The sequence below is a fragment of the Hyla sarda genome, chromosome 5, assembly GCF_029499605.1.
Source record: "Hyla sarda isolate aHylSar1 chromosome 5, aHylSar1.hap1, whole genome shotgun sequence".
In the NCBI taxonomy this organism is placed as follows: Eukaryota; Metazoa; Chordata; class Amphibia; order Anura; family Hylidae; genus Hyla; species Hyla sarda.
Window position 1 is genome coordinate 379,397,647 of NC_079193.1, and position 22,055 is coordinate 379,419,701.

Consider the following 22,055-nt stretch of genomic DNA (forward strand, 5'->3'; position numbering starts at 1 on the left):
TCTGAGTACAGATAATGTATAGATGTGACCTGCAGTCCTATGTAACACCACAGATAACAGTGATAACTCTCTGAGTACAGATAATGTATAGATGTGACCTGCAGTCCTATGTAACACCACAGATAACAGTGATAACTCTCTGAGTACAGATAATGTATAGATGTGACCTGCAGTCCTATGTAACACCACAGATAACACAGTGATAACTCTCTGAGTACAGATAATGTATAGATGTGACCTGCAGTCCTATGTAACACCACAGATAACAGTGATAACTCTCTGAGTACAGATAATGTATAGATGTGACCTGCAGTCCTATGTAACACCACAGATAACAGTGATAACTCTCTGAGTAAAGATAATGTATAGATGTAACCTGCAGTCCTATGTAACACCACAGATAACACAGTGATAACTCTCTGAGTACAGATAATGTATAGATGTGACCTGCAGTCCTATGTAACACCACAGATAACACAGTGATAACTCTCTGAGTACAGATAATGTAGTAGATGTGACCTGCAGTCCTATGTAACACTACAGATAACACAGTGATAACTCTCTGAGTACAGATAATGTATAGATGTGACCTGCAGTCCTATGTAACACCACAGATAACAGTGATAACTCTCTGAGTACAGATAATGTAGTAGATGTGATCTGCAGTCCTATGTAACACCACAGATAACAGTGATAACTCTCTGAGTAAAGATAATGTATAGATGTGACCTGCAGTCCTATGTAACACCACAGATAACACAGTGATAACTCTCTGAGTACAGATAATGTATAGACGTGACCTGCAGTCCTATGTAACACCACAGATAACACAGTGATAACTCTCTGAGTACAGATAATATAGTAGATGTGACCTGCAGTCCTATGTAACACCACAGATAACAGTGATAACTCTCTGAGTACAGATAATGTAGTAGATGTGACCTGCAGTCCTATGTAACACCACAGATAACAGTGATGACTCTCTGAGTACAGATAATGTATAGATGTAACCTGCAGTCCTATGTAACACCACAGATAACAGTGATAACTCTCTGAGTACAGATAATGTATAGAAGTGACCTGCAGTCCTATGTAACACCACAGATAACAGTGATAACTCTCTGAGTACAGATAATGTATAGATGTGACCTGCAGTCCTATGTAACACCACAGATAACAGTGATAACTCTCTGAGTACAGATAATGTAGTAGATGTGACCTGCAGTCCTATGTAACACCACAGATAACAGTGATAACTCTCTGAGTACAGATAATGTATAGATGTGACCTGCAGTCCTATGTAACACCACAGATAACACAGTGATAACTCTCTTAGTACAGATAATGTATAGATGTGACATGCAGTCCTATGTAACACCACAGATAACACAGTGATATCTCTCTGAGTACAGATAATGTAGTAGATGTGATCTGCAGTCCTATGTAACACTACAGATAACAGTGATAACTCTCTGAGTACAGATAATGTATAGATGTGACCTGCAGTCCTATGTAACACCACAGATAACACAGTGATAACTCTCTGAGTACAGATAATGTATAGATGTGACCTGCAGTCCTATGTAACACCACAGATAACAGTGATAACTCTCTGAGTACAGATAATGTATAGATGTGACCTGCAGTCCTATGTAACACCACAGATAACAGTGATAACTCTCTGAGTACAGATAATGTATAGATGTGAGCTGCAGTCCTATGTAACACCACAGATAATACAGTGATAACTCTCTGAGTACAGATAATGTATAGATGTGACCTGCAGTCCTATGTAACACCACAGATAACACAGTGATAACTCTCTGAGTACAGATAATGCATTAGATGTGACCTGCAGTCCTATGTAACACCACAGATAACACAGTGATAACTCTCTGAGTACAGATAATGTAGTAGATGTGACCTGCAGTCCTATGTAACACTACAGATAACACAGTGATAACTCTCTGAGTACAGATAATGTATAGATGTGACCTGCAGTCCTATGTAACACCACAGATAACAGTGATAACTCTCTGAGTACAGATAATGTAGTAGATGTGATCTGCAGTCCTATGTAACACCACAGATAACAGTGATAACTCTCTGAGTAAAGATAATGTATAGATGTAACCTGCAGTCCTATGTAACACCACAGATAACAGTGATAACTCTCTGAGTACAGATAATGTATAGAAGTGACCTGCAGTCCTATGTAACACCACAGATAACAGTGATAACTCTCTGAGTACAGATAATGTATAGATGTAACCTGCAGTCCTATGTAACACCACAGATAACAGTGATAACTCTCTGAGTACAGATAATGTATAGAAGTGACCTGCAGTCCTATGTAACACCACAGATAACAGTGATAACTCTCTGAGTACAGATAATGTATAGATGTGACCTGCAGTCCTATGTAACACCACAGATAACACAGTGATAACTCTCTTAGTACAGATAATGTATAGATGTGACATGCAGTCCTATGTAACACCACAGATAACACAGTGATATCTCTCTGAGTACAGATAATGTAGTAGATGTGATCTGCAGTCCTATGTAATACTACAGATAACAGTGATAACTCTCTGAGTACAGATAATGTATAGATGTGACCTGCAGTCCTATGTAACACCACAGATAACACAGTGATAACTCTCTGAGTACAGATAATGTATTGATGTGACCTGCAGTCCTATGTAACACCACAGATAACACAGTGATAACTCTCTGAGTACAGATAATGTAGTAGATGTCACCTGCAGTCCTATGTAACACCACAGATAACAGTGATAACTCTTTGAGTACAGATAATGTAGTAGATGTGACCTGCAGTCCTATGTAACACCACAGATAACACAGTGATAACTCTCTGAGTACAGATAATGTATAGATGTGACCTGCAGTCCTATGTAACACCACAGATAACACAGTGATAACTCTCTGGGTGCAGATAATGTAGTAGATGTGATCTGCAGTCCTATGTAACAGCACAGATAACAGTGATAACTCTCTGAGTACAGATAATGTATAGATGTGACCTGCAGTCCTATGTAACACCACAGATAACACAGTGATAACTCTCTGAGTACAGATAATGTAGTAGATGTGACCTGCAGTCCTATGTAACAATACAGATAACACAGTGATAACTCTCTGAGTACAGATAATGTATAGATGTGACCTGCAGTCCTATGTAACACCACAGATAACACAGTGATAACTCTCTGAGTACAGATAATGTATAGATGTGACCTGCAGTCCTATGTAACACCACAGATAACAGTGATATCTCTCTGAGTACAGATAATGTATAGATGTGACCTGCAGTCCTATGTAACACCACAGATAACAGTGATAACTCTCTGAGTACAGATAATGTATAGATGTGACCTGCAGTCCTATGTAACACCACAGATAACACAGTGATAACTCTCTGAGTACAGATAATGTATAGATGTGACCTGCAGTCCTATGTAACACCACAGATAACACAGTGATAACTCTCTGAGTACAGATAATGTATAGATGTGACCTGCAGTCCTATGTAACACCACAGATAACAGTGATAACTCTCTGAGTACAGATAATGTATAGATGTGACCTGCAGTCCTATGTAACACCACAGATAACAGTGATATCTCTCTGAGTACAGATAATGTATAGATGTGACCTGCAGTCCTATGTAACACCACAGATAACACAGTGATAACTCTCTGAGTACAGATAATGTATAGATGTGACCTGCAGTCCTATGTAACACCACAGATAACACAGTGATAACTCTATGAGTACAGATAATGTATAGATGTGACCTGCAGTCCTATGTAACACCACAGATAACACAGTGATAACTCTCTGAGTACAGATAATGTATAGTATTAACAAAGATGTTTTCATTCACTGACAGCAAGAAGAGACCAAGCACATGACGGAAGATGATAGTGGAATGTTTATGATCAGAATGTATCACTGTACAGCAGTGGTCTCAAACTGTGGCCCTCCAGATGTTGCCGGGGGCTGTGCGAACATGCTGGGAGTTGAAATTTTCCAACATCTGGAGGGCCACAGTTTGAAACCATTGCTGTACATGAAATGTATCGAGGCGGCTGTGTAACGCTCAATGATTGTATGAGATGATGTAACGGGGGACGAGTGGGGAGACTGTCAGTCATAGTAACACAATAACATAGTAATATAATAACATAATATAATAACATAATATAATAACATAATATAGTAATATAATAACATAATATAGTAATATAATAACATAATATAATAACATAATATAATAACATAATATAATAACATAATATAATAACATAATATAATAACATAATATAGTAATATAATAACATAATATAGTAATATAATAACATAATATAGTAATATAATAACATAATATAGTAATATAATATAGTAATATAATATAGTAATATAATAACATAATATAGTAATATAATAACATAATATAGTAATATAATAACATAATATAGTAATATAATATAGTAATATAATATAGTAATATAATAACATAATATAGTAACATAATATAGTAACATAATAACATAATATAGTAATATAATAACATAATATAGTAACATAATATAGTAACATAATAACATAATATAGTAATATAATAACATAATATAATATAGTAACATAATAACAATAATATAGTAGTAAAGTAAAATAGTAATATAATAACATAATATAATAACATAATATAGTAACATAAGAACATAATATAGTAACATAATATAGTAACATAATAACATAATATAGTAATATAATAACATAATATAGTAATATAATAACATAATATAATAACATAATTTAGTAACATAATATAGTAACATAATAACATAATATAGTAACATAAGAACATAATATAGTAATATAATAACATAATATAGTAACATAATATAGTAACATAAGAACATAATATAGTAATATAATAACATAATATAGTAATATAATAACATAATATAGTAATATAATAACATAATATAGTAATATAATAACATAATATAATAACATAATATAGTAGTAAAGTAACATAGTAATATAGTGATATAATATAGTAATATAATAACATAATATAGTAACATAATATAATAACATAATATAGTAACATAATATAGTAACATAATATAGTAACATAAGAACATAATATAGTAATATAATAACATAATATAGTAGTAAAGTAACATAGTAATATAGTGATATAATATAGTAATAAAGTAACAGAAATATAGCTAATCTGACCAGAATCCATCAAGTTCTCTCTTATATGGACATTTATCAACGGGTTTAGTCAGGTTTTCTTTACTATAATTGTCGCAAAATTGTTGCAACTGCGACTACGCGCTTTTTCGTGCGACATTTTGACTGGAAAGCGAGAAAAGCAAGTTTTCCAAAAATTATCTACGTAGTAATAATTTTAAAATGGACTACGGGTAGTCAGGTATTTATTAACTGCGACAGTCGCAACTGCGCAAAAAAAAGTCGCAACAGCGTTAAAAATTGACTAAATTTACTCCAGCTCAAACATGGAGCAGAAAAAGCTACAACCAAAGTAAAAAAGGAAAAATTGCTTACGTGAAAGAAAATTATCAACAGGATGAAACCAGCTGATAAATAAGTTACATATAAGCAAAAAAAAAGGAAGGAAAAAATTACTAAAAAAAAGACTACATAAGCAAACATTGATAAATGTCCCTCTATATCTCTATTGTTTCCCTACTGTGTTGATCCAGAGGAAGACAAAAATTGAGGCTGATGCCAATCGCCCCGTACCAGGGGGACAACTTCTTCCTGACTCCAAATATGGCATCAGAATAAATCCCTGGATCAACATCCTATCCCTATAGAATTACTATCCATAACCTGTAATAATATCCAGAAATGTATCCAGGCCCCTCCTCCTGGACTCTATTACAGAGTTCACCATGACACCTCTTCTGGGAGAGAATTCCACAGTCTCACTGCTCTTACAGTAAAGAACCCCCGTCTGTGCTGATGTAGAAACCTTCTTTACTCTAGACGTAGAGGATGACCCCTTGTTATAGATACAGTCCTGGGTATAAATAGATCATGGAGAGATCTCTGTACGGCCCCCGATATATTTATACATAGTTATTAGGTCACCTCTTTGTTATATATATACAGTCCTGGGTATAAATAGATCATGGAGAGATCTCTGTACTGTCCTGATATATTATATATATTATTAGGTCACCTCCTTGTTATAGATACAGTCCTGGGTATAAATAGATCATGGAGAGATCTCTGTACTGTTCTGATATATATATTATTAGGTCACCTCCTTGTTATATATACAGTCCTGGGTATAAATACATCATGGAGAGATCTCTGCACTGTCCTGATATATTATATATATTATTAGGTCACCTCCTTGTTATATATACAGTCCTGGGTATAATAGATCATGGAGAGATCTCTGCACTGTCCTGATATATTATATATATTATTAGGTCACCTCCTTGTTATATATACAGTCCTGGGTATAAATAGATCATGGAGAGATCTCTGTACTGTCCTGATATATTATATATATTATTAGGTCACCTCCTTGTTATATATACAGTCCTGGGTATAAATATATCATGGAGAGATCTCTGTACTGTCCCCTGATATATTATATATATTATTAGGTCTCCTCCTTGTTATATATACAGTCATGGGTATAAATAGATCATGGAGAGATCTCTGTACTGTCCTGATATATTATATATATTATTAGGTCTCCTCCTTGTTATATATACAGTCCTGGGTATAAATAGATCATGGAGAGATCTCTGTACGGTCCCCTGATATATTATATATATTATTAGGTCTCCTCCTTGTTATATATACAGTCCTGGGTATAAATAGATCATGGAGAGATCTCTGTACTGTCCTGATATATTATATATATTATTAGGTCACCTCCTTGTTATATATACAGTCCTGGGTATAAATAGATCATGGAGAGATCTCTGTACTGTCCTGATATATTATATATATATTATTAGGTTACCCCCTTGTTATATATACAGTCCTGGGTATAATAGATCATGGAGAGATCTCTGTACGGTCCTGATATATTATATATATTATTAGGTCACCTCCTTGTTATATATACAGTCCTGGGTATAAATAGATCATGGAGAGATCTCTGCACTGTCCTGATATATTATATATATTATTAGGTCACCTCCTTGTTATATATACAGTCCTGGGTATAAATAGATCATGGAGAGATCTCTGTAATGTCCTGATATATTATATATATTATTAGGTCACCTCCTTGTTATATATACAGTCCTGGGTATAATAGATCATGGAGAGATCTCTGCACTGTCCTGATATATTATATATATTATTAGGTCACCTCCTTGTTATATATACAGTCCTGGGTATAAATAGATCATGGAGAGATCTCTGTACTGTCCTGATATATTATATATATTATTAGGTCACCTCCTTGTTATATATACAGTCCTGGGTATAAATATATCATGGAGAGATCTCTGTACTGTCCCCTGATATATTATATATATTATTAGGTCTCCTCCTTGTTATATATACAGTCCTGGGTATAAATAGATCATGGAGAGATCTCTGTACTGTCCTGATATATTATATATATTATTAGGTCTCCTCCTTGTTATATATACAGTCCTGGGTATAAATAGATCATGGAGAGATCTCTGTACTGTCCTGATATATTATATATATTATTAGGTCTCCTCCTTGTTATATATACAGTCCTGGGTATAAATAGATCATGGAGAGATCTCTGTACTGTCCTGATATATTATATATATTATTAGGTCACCTCCTTGTTATATATACAGTCCTGGGTATAAATAGATCATGGAGAGATCTCTGTGCTGTCCTGATATATTATATATATATTATTAGGTTACCCCCTTGTTATATATACAGTCCTGGGTATAAATAGATCATGGAGAGATCTCTGTACTGTCCTGATATATTATATATATTATTAGGTCTCCTCCTTGTTATATATACAGTCCTGGGTATAAATAGATCATGGAGAGATCTCTGTACTGTCCTGATATATTATATATATTATTAGGTCACCTCCTTGTTATATATACAGTCCTGGGTATAAATAGATCATGGAGAGATCTCTGTGCTGTCCTGATATATTATATATATATTATTAGGTTACCCCCTTGTTATATATACAGTCCTGGGTATAAATAGATCATGGAGAGATCTCTGTACTGTCCTGATATATTATATATATTATTAGGTCTCCTCCTTGTTATATATACAGTCCTGGGTATAATAGATCATGGAGAGATCTCTGTACTGTCCTGATATATTATATATATATATTATTAGGTCACCTCCTTGTTATATATACAGTCCTGGGTATAAATAGATCATGGAGAGATCTCTGTACTGTCCTGATATATTATATATATTATTAGGTCACCCCCTTGTTATATATACAGTCCTGGGTATAAATAGATCATGGAGAGATCTCTGTACTGTCCTGATATATTATATATATTATTAGGTCTCCTCCTTGTTATATATACAGTCCTGGGTATAAATAGATCATGGAGAGATCTCTGTACTGTCCTGATATATTATATATATTATTAGGTCACCTCCTTGTTATATATACAGTCCTGGGTATAAATAGATCATGGAGAGATCTCTGTACTGTCCTGATATATTTATACATAGTTATTAGGTTGCCCCTACGCTTCTTTTTTCTAAACTAAATAACCCTAATTCTGATAATCTTTCTGGGTCCTGTAGTCCTCCCATTCCCCGTATTAGGCGACATTCACATCACATTTTTTGCAATACAGTTCCCGTATCAGGTTTTTGATTTAAAAAAAAAAATGGATTCCTCAAAACCGGACTAAACTGTATGAAGACGTGTACAATTCTTATCCCGTATACGGTTTGAAAAATGATTCCGATTACATCCGTTTTGTAAGAAAACAAAGTTTCACTTGTTCAATTGAAATTCCAAGAAAAAAAAACTGTACAAAGTAAAAAACCGTATGGGGAAAACCGTATGGAACCGTACGCACATACAGGTCTGTACAGTTCCCATTGACTCTCATGTTTAAAAAAAAAAACGGATGCGGTTTCAATACGGTTTTTCACCCAGACCAAAAACCAAGGTGGGCTGCGGTTTTGGGTAGAGAAAAAATTGGACAAAACCGTACAAGATGCAGAGCGGATGCATTGTTTGGCGTACGGTTTTCTATACGGTTTTCTATACGGTTTTCACGTATACAGGAACTGTACTGCAAAAACCTGGTGTGAACGCAGCCTAACACTGCTTGCCTGAACATTTACAGGTCCACTATATCTTAGAATGGAGCTGATGATGAGGATGATGATGAGGATGATGATGAGGATGATGATGATAAAGAGGATGATGATGAGGATTATAAGGATAATGTTTATGAGAATGATGAGGGTGATGTGGAGAATGATGAAGATGATGATGATGTAGAGGATGAGGAGGAGGAGGATTTTGAGGATGATGATGATGATGTTTATGAGAATGATGAAGATGATGATGATGATATAGAGGAGGAGGAGGAGGATTTTGAGGATGATGATGATGATGATGTTTATGAGAATGATGAAGATGATGATGAGGGAGATGAGTAGGGTGATAAAAATGATGAATATGAAGATAATGATGTTGATCAGTGTTTCCCATCCAAGGTGCCCCCAGCTGTTGCAAAACTACAACTCCCAGCATGCTGGGAGTTGTAGTTTTGCAACAGCTGGGGGCACCTTGGATGGGAAACACCGATGTTGATGATGATGGCGTTTATTATAATGTGGATGATGATGAAGATGATGATTATGATGCTGAGGATGATTATAAAGATGAGGATGATGATTATGATGATGAGGATGATAATGTGGATGATGATGAGGATGATTATAAAGATGATGATGAGGAGGAGGATGAATATAATGTTGATGAGGATGATTATACGGATGTTGATGATGATGATGATAATAAAGATTATGAGGAGGAGGAGGATTGTGATGATGATGTTGATTATGATGGTGATGAGGATGATTATACGGATGTTGATGATGATGATGATGATGATGATAATAAAGATTATGAGGAGGAGGATTGTGATGATGATGTTGATTATGATGGTGATGAGGATGATAAAGATTATGATGATGATGATGATGATGATGATGATGAGGAGGAGGATTGTGATGATGATGTTGATGATGATGATGATTATACGGATGTTGATGATGATGACAATGATGATAAAGATTATGATGATGATGAGGAGGAGGAGGAGGATTGTGATGATGATGTTGATGATGATGAGGAGGAGGAGGAGGATTGTGATGATGATGTTGATGATGATGAAGATTATACAGATGTTGATGATGATAAAGTTTATGATGATGATTATACAGATGATGATGATGATAAAGGTTATGATGATGATTATACAGATGATGATGATAAAGGTTATGATGATGATTATACAGATGATGATGATAAAGGTTATGATGATGATTATACAGATGATGATGATAAAGGTTATGATGATGATTATACAGATGATGATGATAAAGGTTATGATGATTATATGAATGTTGATGATGATGAGGATGAGGAGGAGGAGGATTGTGATGATGATGATGATTATACAGATGTTGATGATGATGATGATGATGATAAAGGTTATGATGATGATTATATGAATGTTGATGATGATGATTATGATGATAAAGGTTATGATGATGATTATATGAATGTTGATGATGATGATGAGGATGATGAGGCTTCATGTCAGCAGTGTATGGGGGTCCGGCTGTCCTGACGTCTACACGGTGACAGGCAGAGCTGATACAACAATGAGGAGCAGGAAACAAACCCTATAAGGAAGCGTCTTCCTCCTCCATGTCTGCGGCTGAGGCTTCCCTCAGAGGGGATCACAGTCACATGACCACCCCCCCCCCAATCAATAACGGCGATAATATCCGGACGCTGCGGGGTGATGGGCGCAGTGACACAGCAGATGTCTGTATTATCTGACCAGGACTACATCACCCATCATCTGATTGACTACCAAAAGCTTATGTATTCTACATTATCACTAAGCTAATGTATCTAATCCTTTAATGTGTGATACTGCTTAGCTATGTAAACAAGCATATTATGTGTGATAATGTATGATGAACCGCTCTATATAAGCCGATCACGGGGTAAATTGTTCCCTAAGCTAAGTGTCTATTCCCATCATGTGGGATACTGTGTTCTCTGCCAGTGTATCTAATCCCATCATGTATGATACTGTGTTCTCTGCCAGTGTATCTAATCCCATCATGTATGATACTGTGTTCTCTGCCAGTGTATCTAATCCCATCATGTATGATACTATGTTCTCTGCCAGTGTATCTAATCCCATCATGTATGATACCATGTTCTCTGCCAGTGTATCTAATCCCATCATGTATGATACCATGTTCTCTGCCAGTGTATGTAATACCATCATGTATGATACCGTGTTCTCTGCCAGTGTATCTAATCCCATCATGTATGATACTGTGTTCTCTGCCAGTGTATCTAACCCCATCATGTATGATACTGTGTTCTCTGCCAGTGTATCTAATCCCATCATGTATGATACCATGTTCTCTGCCAGTGTATCTAATCCCATCATGTATGATACTGTGTTCTCTGCCAGTGTATCTAACCCCATCATGTATGATACTGTGTTCTCTGCCAGTGTATCTAATCCCATCATGTATGATACCATGTTCTCTGCCAGTGTATGTAATCCCATCATGTGGGATACTGTGTGCTCTGCCAGTGTATCTAATCCCATCATGTATGATACTGTGTGCTCTGCCAGTGTATCTAATCCCATCATGTATGATACTGTGTGCTCTGCCCGTGTATCTAATCCCATCATGTATGATACCATGTTCTCTGCCAGTGTATCTAATCCCATCATGTATGATACCATGTTCTCTGCCAGTGTATCTAATCCCATCATGTATGATACCATGTTCTCTGCCAGTGTATCTAATCCCATCATGTATGATACTGTGTTCTCTGCCAGTGTATCTAACCCCATCATGTATGATACTGTGTTCTCTGCCAGTGTATCTAATCCCATCATGTATGATACCATGTTCTCTGCCAGTGTATGTAATCCCATCATGTGGGATACTGTGTGCTCTGCCAGTGTATCTAATCCCATCATGTATGATACTGTGTGCTCTGCCAGTGTATCTAATCCCATCATGTATGATACTGTGTGCTCTGCCCGTGTATCTAATCCCATCATGTATGATACCATGTTCTCTGCCAGTGTATCTAATCCCATCATGTATGATACCATGTTCTCTGCCAGTGTATCTAATCCCATCATGTATGATACCATGTTCTCTGCCAGTGTATCTAATCCCATCATGTATGATACTGTGTTCTCTGCCAGTGTATCTAACCCCATCATGTATGATACCATGTTCTCTGCCAGTGTATGTAATCCCATCATGTGGGATACTGTGTGCTCTGCCAGTGTATCTAATCCCATCATGTATGATACTGTGTGCTCTGCCAGTGTATCTAATCCCATCATGTATGATACTGTGTGCTCTGCCCGTGTATCTAATCCCATCATGTATGATACCATGTTCTCTGCCAGTGTATCTAATCCCATCATGTATGATACTGTGTTCTCTGCCAGTGTATCTAATCCCATCATGTATGATACTGTGTTCTCTGCCAGTGTATCTAATCCCATCATGTATGATACCATGTTCTCTGCCAGTGTATCTAATCCCATCATGTATGATGCCATGTTCTCTGCCAGTGTATCTAATCCCATCATGTATGATACCATGTTCTCTGCCAGTGTATCTAATCCCATCATGTATGATACTGTGTTCTCTGCCAGTGTATCTAATCCCATCATGTATGATACTGTGTTCTCTGCCAGTGTATCTAATCCCATCATATGGGAAACTGTGTGCTCTGCCAGTGTATCTAACCCCATCATGTATGATACTGTGTTCTCTGCCAGTGTATCTAATCCCATCATGTATGATACCTTGTTCTCTGCCAGTGTATCTAATCCCATCATGTATGATACTGTGTTCTCTGCCAGTGTATCTAACCCCATCATGTATGATACTGTGTTCTCTGCCAGCGTATCTAATCCCATCATGTATGATACTGTGTACTCTGCCAATGTATCTAATCCCATCATGTATGATACTGTGTTCTCTGCCAGTGTATCTAATCCCATCATATGGGAAACTGTGTGCTCTGCCAGTGTATCTAACCCCATCATGTATGATACTGTGTTCTCTGCCAGTGTATCTAATCCCATCATGTATGATACCTTGTTCTCTGCCAGTGTATCTAATCCCATCATGTATGATACTGTGTTCTCTGCCAGTGTATCTAATCCCATCATGTATGATACCGTGTTCTCTGACCGTGTATCTAATCCCATCATATGGGAAACTGTGTGCTCTGCCAGTGTATCTAACCCCATATGGCCTCCACCGTTCAGCTCTTCAGATATGGTCTCCACTGTCATCTCCTCAGATATGGCCTCCACCGTGTCTTCTCCTCAGATATGGCCTCCACCGTGTCATCTCCTCAGATATGGCCTCCACTGTGTCATCTCCTCAGATATGGCCTCCACTGTGTCATCTCCTCAGATATGGCCTCCACTGTCTCATCTCCTCAGATATGGCCTCCACTGTATCATCTCCTCAGATATGGCCTCCACTGTGTCATCTCCTCAGATATGGCCTCCACTGTATCATCGCCTCAGATATGGCCTCCACTGTATCATCGCCTCAGATATGGCCTCCACTGTATCATATCCTCAGATATGGTCTCCACTGTGTCATCTCCTCAGATATGGCCTCCACTGTGTCATCTCCTCAGATATGGCCTCCACTGTATCATTTCCTCAGATATGGTCTCCACTGTGTCTTCTCCTCAGATATGACCTCCACCGTATCATCTCCTCAGATGTGGCCTCCACTGTGTCTTCTCCTCAGATATGGCCTCCACTGTGTATTCTCCTCAGATATGGCCTCCACCGTGTCATCTCCTCAGATATGGCCTCCACTGTGTCATCTCCTCAGATATGACCTCCACCGTATCATCTCCTCAGATGTGGCCTCCACTGTATCATCTTCTCAGATATGGCCTCCACTGTGTCATCTCCTCAGATATGGCCTCCAATGTGTCATCTCCTCAGATATGGCCTCCACTGTCATCGCCTCAGATATGGCCTCCACTGTCTCATCTGCTCAGATATGGCCTCGACTGTATCATCTCCTCAGATATGATCTCCACTGTGTCATCTCCTCAGATATGGCCTCCACTGTGTCTTCTCCTCAGATATGGCCTCCACTGTATCATCTCCTCAGATATGGCCTCCACTGTGTCATCTCCTCAGATATGGCCTCCACTGTGTCATCTTCTCAGATATGGCCTCCACTGTGTCATCTCCTCAGATATGGCCTCCACTGTGTCATCTCCTCAGATATGGCCTCCACTGTGTCATCTCCTCAGATATGGCCTCCACTGTGTCATCTCCTCAGATATGGCCTCCACTGTGTCATCTCCTCAGATATGGCCTCCACTGTGTCATCTCCTCAGATATGGCCTCCACTGTGTCATCTCCTCAGATATGGCCTCCACTGTGTCATCTCCTCAGATATGGCCTCCACTGTCATCTTTTCAGATATGGACTCCACTATGGAGTCCTTGATGTTGTCCCCACAGAAAGAAGTCTCAGGGTGTTAGATCTGGTGATCCTGGAGGTCATCGCAACATTGGTGAATCAGTGTTTTCAGCATGGTGGATCTAATGTTCCAGTAGAACTGCATTCATGTATCGGAGATCCCACAAATGGAGATGAGGAGGTGACCATCCTGCTGATAGGTCGGTGTGGCAGATCATCCTCTATCTCTGGTGGTGTAGAGCATAACCACGCCCTGGCATCATGAATACTAAGGGTTAATAACATCTGCCCTAAGGGTAATAACATCTCACAAAAAGGTCCTGGTGTGCGTCTTATGGAAAAAAAATAGCCCCCAGTCTGAACTGTGTCTGTATTGCCGAAAATTTGCATGTCCATTTGAAAGAAATTGCGCCAGTTTTGTTCGGGACTTTGTCTGTGAAACTCATGTTGAAAGGTACTTGTGAAATGGAGGGGGAGGTGAAGAAAAGTTTATCGTCTGCCATTGTGAAATGTATTGAAGTTGTGCCAACCATGTGTAAAATCCGTACAGAAGCTATGCTGCGTTGCAAAGTGTTTGACGTACCTGAAGGGGTTAAAACAGTGGAAGAAAAGTGTGTGAAGAAGTCCTGCGCAGATCAGCGTCCCGCCCCTGGACGTGGAAGTTAACTTGCAGTCTCAAATCCGAAGTGGAACCAGAAAGGTCCGTCCCTTGTTGCCGGGGAGAGGTGTAAGTAAGGGACGCACCGCTGACGTACTTCCTGTCGGCAGCCATCTTGCTGAAGCCCAATATAAAAGGAGCAGCGCAGATCTCTACAATCTGCAGGAAGTTGGTGAGCAGAGCAACATGGCGGAGGCACAGGAGAACAAGAGGTCTGTAGCTAGAAGAAGAGGAGGCATGCCTGAAGGTCCCGCTGTTGGAAGATTACAAGCAGTGGCCAGCGACTCCTGAGGGACTAACGCCCGCATTATCCAGAGGAGCATCGCCGGTGAGGCTGTTTCCAAATCATCGTTCCTGGGGGTCCTGGGCAGAGCTGCATATGGAAGAGTCCAATGTGAGTACGCCAGCCGAAGCCGCCTTCTCTACCCTCTCCAGTCAGTCTAGCCCAGAGGCCCAGGCCCAGACGCCCACCGTACACCCTAGTTCACCCCCACTTCCAGAGTGGGTATTCGGCGATGAGCCACAACTAATACAGTACATGCACCAGTACCTTCTCCCTCTGCCCAGAAAAGAACATCCCCCAGTCCCAGCAGGAATGTCTGAGAGGGCCAGGCAGGAGGCCCATATGGCTGCAATAGTGGAGGAGATGAGGGCACAGAGGAGTACGGGCCAAAAGAATTACCCTAGGAAGTGCGGCAGGCCCAGCAGTCAGACACCAAATACTTGGAGCGCCTGTACATCCCCATGTTGGACCACCCCAGAGCAGGAGAGCCACCGCTTGAGAGGCGAAGAGCCACCGTAGTCAAGTTTGACAGAGTCCGGGGGATTGGCACCTTAATGGACTGCTACCATAGAGGCACCGTCCTAGTTAACAGGCGAGCAGTCAAGAGGGACAATTACACTCCCTGGAGAGTGGGGAAATAGTGGAGTACACCCAGTTCGCAGTGCACGAGGAGAATGGGTGGGTGGCAGCTGTGACTCGACCTAAGAACCCGACACAACTCCCGTTTGTTTGTTTTCCATCCGAGGATTGGGAGTCGGATCCCTTTGGTCTACTGCCTCCACAAGTCAAGGGTCAAGTAATGGAGGAGGAGTTCCTGCCTGAGATGCCCGTCATGGCACCCAAGAACATGAAAGAAGTCTACAGATGTTCCCAGGCCTACTCCTAGCATTGAGGAGGTTTGTCCTACCCAACGGACACCAACCAAAGTGCCTTGGCCTAATCCTGCTGAGGAGGAGGTGTGGTTGGCCCCACAGGTACCGACAATTTGTCCCCCAGTGGCGTAAGCTGCTGCGGTACAGATGGTGGTAACAGTGAGCCCCACCATCACTGATTCTAAGTTATCCCAGGTGTCGTGGAACACCAGAGTCAGTCCCTTTTGAGAGAACAAAAGTAGTAGAGAGTCGGCACTCGTCTAGGTGGTGGTGCGCGTGGACCAAAGGTACAAATGGTAGGTAGAAGAAATCCCGGCACTCACTAGGTATGCTGAATCATAATGGTTTTATTAATCCATATGCAAGATAATGTAGCGACTCGCAGGACGCGTTTCGGCCAGGTGGCCTTTGTCAACTGATCTACCAAATAGAGATCACAGGTGTACATATATAGGGATAGGAAGAACTCCCCTTCCGGGAGGAGACTGCAGTGACTTCAGCCCACATCAGAAGGATTTTTTCTTGGGACTATTGAGGCTGGTCCTGTTTGAGAATTATTTTATGTACGGTGACAACTTTTTCTTACAGCAACGTGGATCGGCGATGGGCACGAACATGGCCCCTCCCTAATGCAAACGCTTATATGGCTCACTTTGAGTATCTTTTTATCTATACCAATACATTTTTTTCCCAACACGTTAGATGTTGGAAACGTTATATTGATGATATTTTTTGCGTTTGGGAGGGGCCACGTTCTACCCTTGATCGCTTTTTGGACTACATGAACAGTATTAGGAGTGAATTACAGTTCACCATGTCATGCAGCCAGGAAAGTATTAACTTTCTGGACACACTGGTTGTTAAAAATGGAAAGGGCGATCTTGAGATTGATCTCTATAGAAAGCCCATTGATCGGAATAGTCTACTCCACTTCTCCAGCTCACACCCCACCTCGGTAAAAAAAATCCCTCCCAAGAGCACAACGACAAAGAGTAGAGAGGATTGTATGTGACCCACAAAAGAGGGATGTGAGACTGCGGGAATTGTATGACAAATTCCGTGAGAGGGGTTACCCAGAAACTGTCCTGGAGGCAGCAAAAATACCTTCCACTAGGATTTCCTCAACCAAGCCTTGGATCCCCTTTGTAAGAAATTTTCATCCCCTCTCTTATAAAGTGGACAATGTGATCAAAAAATATTGGTACCTTCTGAATAGATCTTACCCTCAGATTGCCAAATTTAAAAACCCTCCCCTTATCTGCAACAAAAGAGCACCTAACTTACGTGACAAACTAGTTAGGGCTGATATAGGGTCTACAAAAGTGTTGCCACGACAAACCTTTTTACAAAGTAAAAAGAATGGCACATACCCATGTCTGCAGTGTGCTCAATGCAGCCATATCATTAAGGGTGATACTGTACAACATCCACACAGCGGAGAAAACATTAAAATCCGTTCTTTTTACACATGTGAGTCTAAGAAGGTCATCTATTCCATTAAGTGTCCGTGCGGTCTCCTATACGTTGGGGAAACCACCCAGCGTGTAGGGGACCGCATCAATAGACACAAGTCCACAATCCGTTGCAAACATTTTTTTGTTCCCCATCCCTTTCCACAAAATGGGTCACAATATCTCACAACTGAGATTCCAAGTCATAGATCATGTTGAAAAACCACGAAGGGGAGGCAACATTAAACGACTCCTACTGAAAAAGGAAACATATTGGATACGCCGCCTCAATACTATTGAACCTAGGGGTCTTAATAGGGACTATGAAATCAGTCAAATTCTATAGTAATGTCATTGAATTTAATATTGTTGTTTTTTAATTGATTATGTCTCCTTCTTTTCTAGAGACCACATTGATATTTCTTCTTGTCACTCATCACTGCAAGCATAGAGCACGGTCAGAATGATTCCAAACGAATCTCTATATAGTCCAAGTACAGATATTTTGCTTTTCCTTGATGACTACTGTATTCAATGAAATTCATGCTGCTCCCTTACCATTATTGGTTTACATTTATTTATTTTCCTTTATTTATTTTCCTTTGTTTATGTATTATTTGTAAGATGCAGTCTCCTCCCGACTCAGCCGTCAAGTGTTTAAACCTATGAGCCGGAAGGGGAGGGCTTCCTCTCCCTATATATACCTGTGATCTCTATTTGGTAGATCAGTTGACAAAGGCCACCTGGCCGAAACGCGTCCTGCGAGTCGCTACATTATCTTGCATATGGATTAATAAAACCATTATGATTCAGCATACCTAGTGAGTGCCGGGATTTCTTCTACCTACCATTAGTCCCTTTGAGGCGGCTCAGTCCCGTGGTCCCCGCTACTTGTCTCCGCCCAGGAAGCACCCTGATAGGCAAGGCTGGGATGGAAAGTATCCTGGATAAAAGCCACATGTTTATAATTTTTTCCCCCACTATCAAGTCGTGAGACTAAAAGTTGTTTTGTAGGGTACCCATACTGTTTTTAAGGTTCCAACGTAACGTTTAAGTGATGTCCCTGGCGGACTAGCCAAGAACTACACCTGCAACCAAAATTCGTAAGCTTATGTGCCCGGCTTCGGCCGTGATCCTTTACTACAAACTCTTAAGTACCTGGAACTGTAGAGCGGTACTGTGGTTTATATGAGACTATCATAGATTGCTTACGGTTTTTGTACAAATGTATGTACTACCAAATATTGATGTAAACTTGATTCACTGGAACCACATTATAATAAAGTGTACATAAAATGTTCACGCAAATGTCTGTAGTGTCTAATATTTTCTTTCAACTGTGGCAGTCATGAAGGAGGTATCCTGTACAAATATATATATATATATATATATATATATATATATATATATATATACACTCAATAGTAAAAACTTACTAATATGTCTTCAAAAGATGTTGCCTGCATCATTTCATGTACAGATAGAAGGTGGATATAGATGCAAATGCACGATAGTGAATAATGTACATATCGCATTTAGTGTACAGAAAAGTCATGTTCAGTATTAAGTTAGGACTGTAACCTTATAGTCAGTATACATAGTTATACTCAGTCCATATTAGTCCATAAAATGTAGTGTCTCATGCTTATTGTTTTCCTGTCCACTGTGCACAGGGTTCTCTTGTGGCCAGAGAGAGCACCTGGTGAGCGTAATAGCACAAAAAGGTGGCAAAGCAATTGTATATAAACTGTCGTCATTGTATTGTAAAATGTATAACTGCTAATCGTATTGTTATGGGGAGAAGTAGCAACACATGCCGATGGGCCCCATTACCACAGGCATCTGGGTAGAAAGCCTCAGGCAGCCCGATCCTCCCAATGCAGTCACAAGGTTAACTGATCTCACCCAAACTGTTATCATTTCATCTGTTTGGATCCTGGTTAAATACCCCGTTTTGTATCCGAGTATGTATGAACTTTATCAAATGCCACATGGACTCTTTCCCAGTTACCAGCCCTGTGCAGGACATTTACAAGATGCCCCAGGAACTGTTTATCTTCATCTTGGGCCAGTGGCCCTGTTCTTTGTTCACCCTCAAGGACTGTACGCCGAGGACAGCTTTCTTTTAGAGGGGGAGTTTGTGGTGGCCCAGTACAGAAGTGGTCCTTCTGTACCCTGTTGGTCCTACCAGGTGGACTCAGTCCCAGTCCCCTGGCCCCCACACTCCTCAGAATTCTTATCACCCATTCAGTTATGTATAGGTTAATGTATTGCATTTATGTGTTAATGTGCCTTTAAACATTGTTGTTAAGACCTATGTAACCAAGGAAGGTGCAAGGTGACCCTTCTATAGCAGGGAGGAGCTAGTCTAGTCAGTTGTTGCTGAGTTACAGCCAAGTGAAGACCTGAGAGTTGTCTGGTGTTCCTGAGGGAGACCAAGGCCTAGTCACGCAGCCACGCAGCTACTACCAGTAACCCCCGCAGGTCAAAGCCTGGTAATCGAAAATACAGGGGAGAAGCCTAGTCAGCATGGTCAAGTCTTTCAAGTCTAAAGTCAGCGTGGGACTGTATAATTGAGTCCAAGTCCACCACAAGCCCACAAGTTTCCTAAAGTCCACTGGTCATCTCCTTGGGCCTAAACTGAGCTGTAAAGACTTTAACATCTGTCTGCCTCAGTAAAGCTGCCGTTGTTCTGTAACCTTGCATCAGAGTGATTATTTGCCCCGCACTGAGCCCAGGAACCAGCAGCCATACCTTGGGTGGTGTAGAGGATAACCACACCCTGGTGTCACGAATACTACGGGTTAATAACATCTGCCCTAAGGGTAATAACATCTGCCCTTTATCAATACCCTCACCACACAATACTGTGGTTTGTACCTGCGGGAGTTCCATACTAATGCTTTTATTGGTTCCTATAGGCTGTGCTGTGATTGGTTATATGGGCTGTGCTGTGATTGGTTACTATGGGCTGTGCTGTTATTGGTTGCTATGGGCTGTGCTGTGATTGATTACTATAGGCTGTGCTGTGATTGGTTACTATGGGCTGTGCTGTTATTGGTTGCTATGGGCTGTGCTGTGATTGATTACTATAGGCTGTGCTGTGATTGGTTACTATAGGCTGTGCTGTGATTGGTTGCTATGGACTGTGCTGTGATTGATTACTATAGGCTGTGCTGTGATTGGTTCCTATGGGCTGTGCTGTGATTGGTTGCTATGGGCTGTGCTGTGATTGATTACTATAGGCTGTGCTGTGATTGGTTACTATAGGCTGTGCTGTGATTGGTTATATGGGCTGTGCTGTGATTGGTTACTATGGGCTGTGCTGTGATTGGTTGCTATGGGCTGTGCTGTGATTGATTACTATAGGCTGTGCTGTGATTGGTTACTATGGGCTGTGTTGTGATTGGTTGCTATGGGCTGTGCTGTGATTGATTACTATAGGCTGTGCTGTGATTGGTTACTATAGGCTGTGCTGTGATTGGTTACTATGAGCTGTGCTCTGATTGGTTGCTATGGGCTGTGCTCTGGTTACTATAGGCTGTGCTGTGATTGGTTACTATGGGCTGTGCTGTGATTGATTACTATAGGCTGTGCTGTGATTGGTTACTATAGGCTGTGCTGTGATTGGTTACTATAGGCTGTGCTGTGATTGATTACTATAGGCTGTGCTGTGATTGGTTACTATGGGCTGTGCTGTGATTGGTTGCTATGGGCTGTGCTGTGATTGATTACTATAGGCTGTGCTGTGATTGGTTACTATGGGCTGTGTTGTGATTGGTTGCTATGGGCTGTGCTGTGATTGATTACTATAGGCTGTGCTGTGATTGGTTACTATAGGCTGTGCTGTGATTGGTTACTATGAGCTGTGCTCTGATTGGTTGCTATGGGCTGTGCTCTGGTTACTATAGGCTGTGCTGTGATTGGTTACTATGGGCTGTGCTGTGATTGATTACTATAGGCTGTGCTGTGATTGGTTGCTATAGGCTGTGCTGTGATTGGTTACTA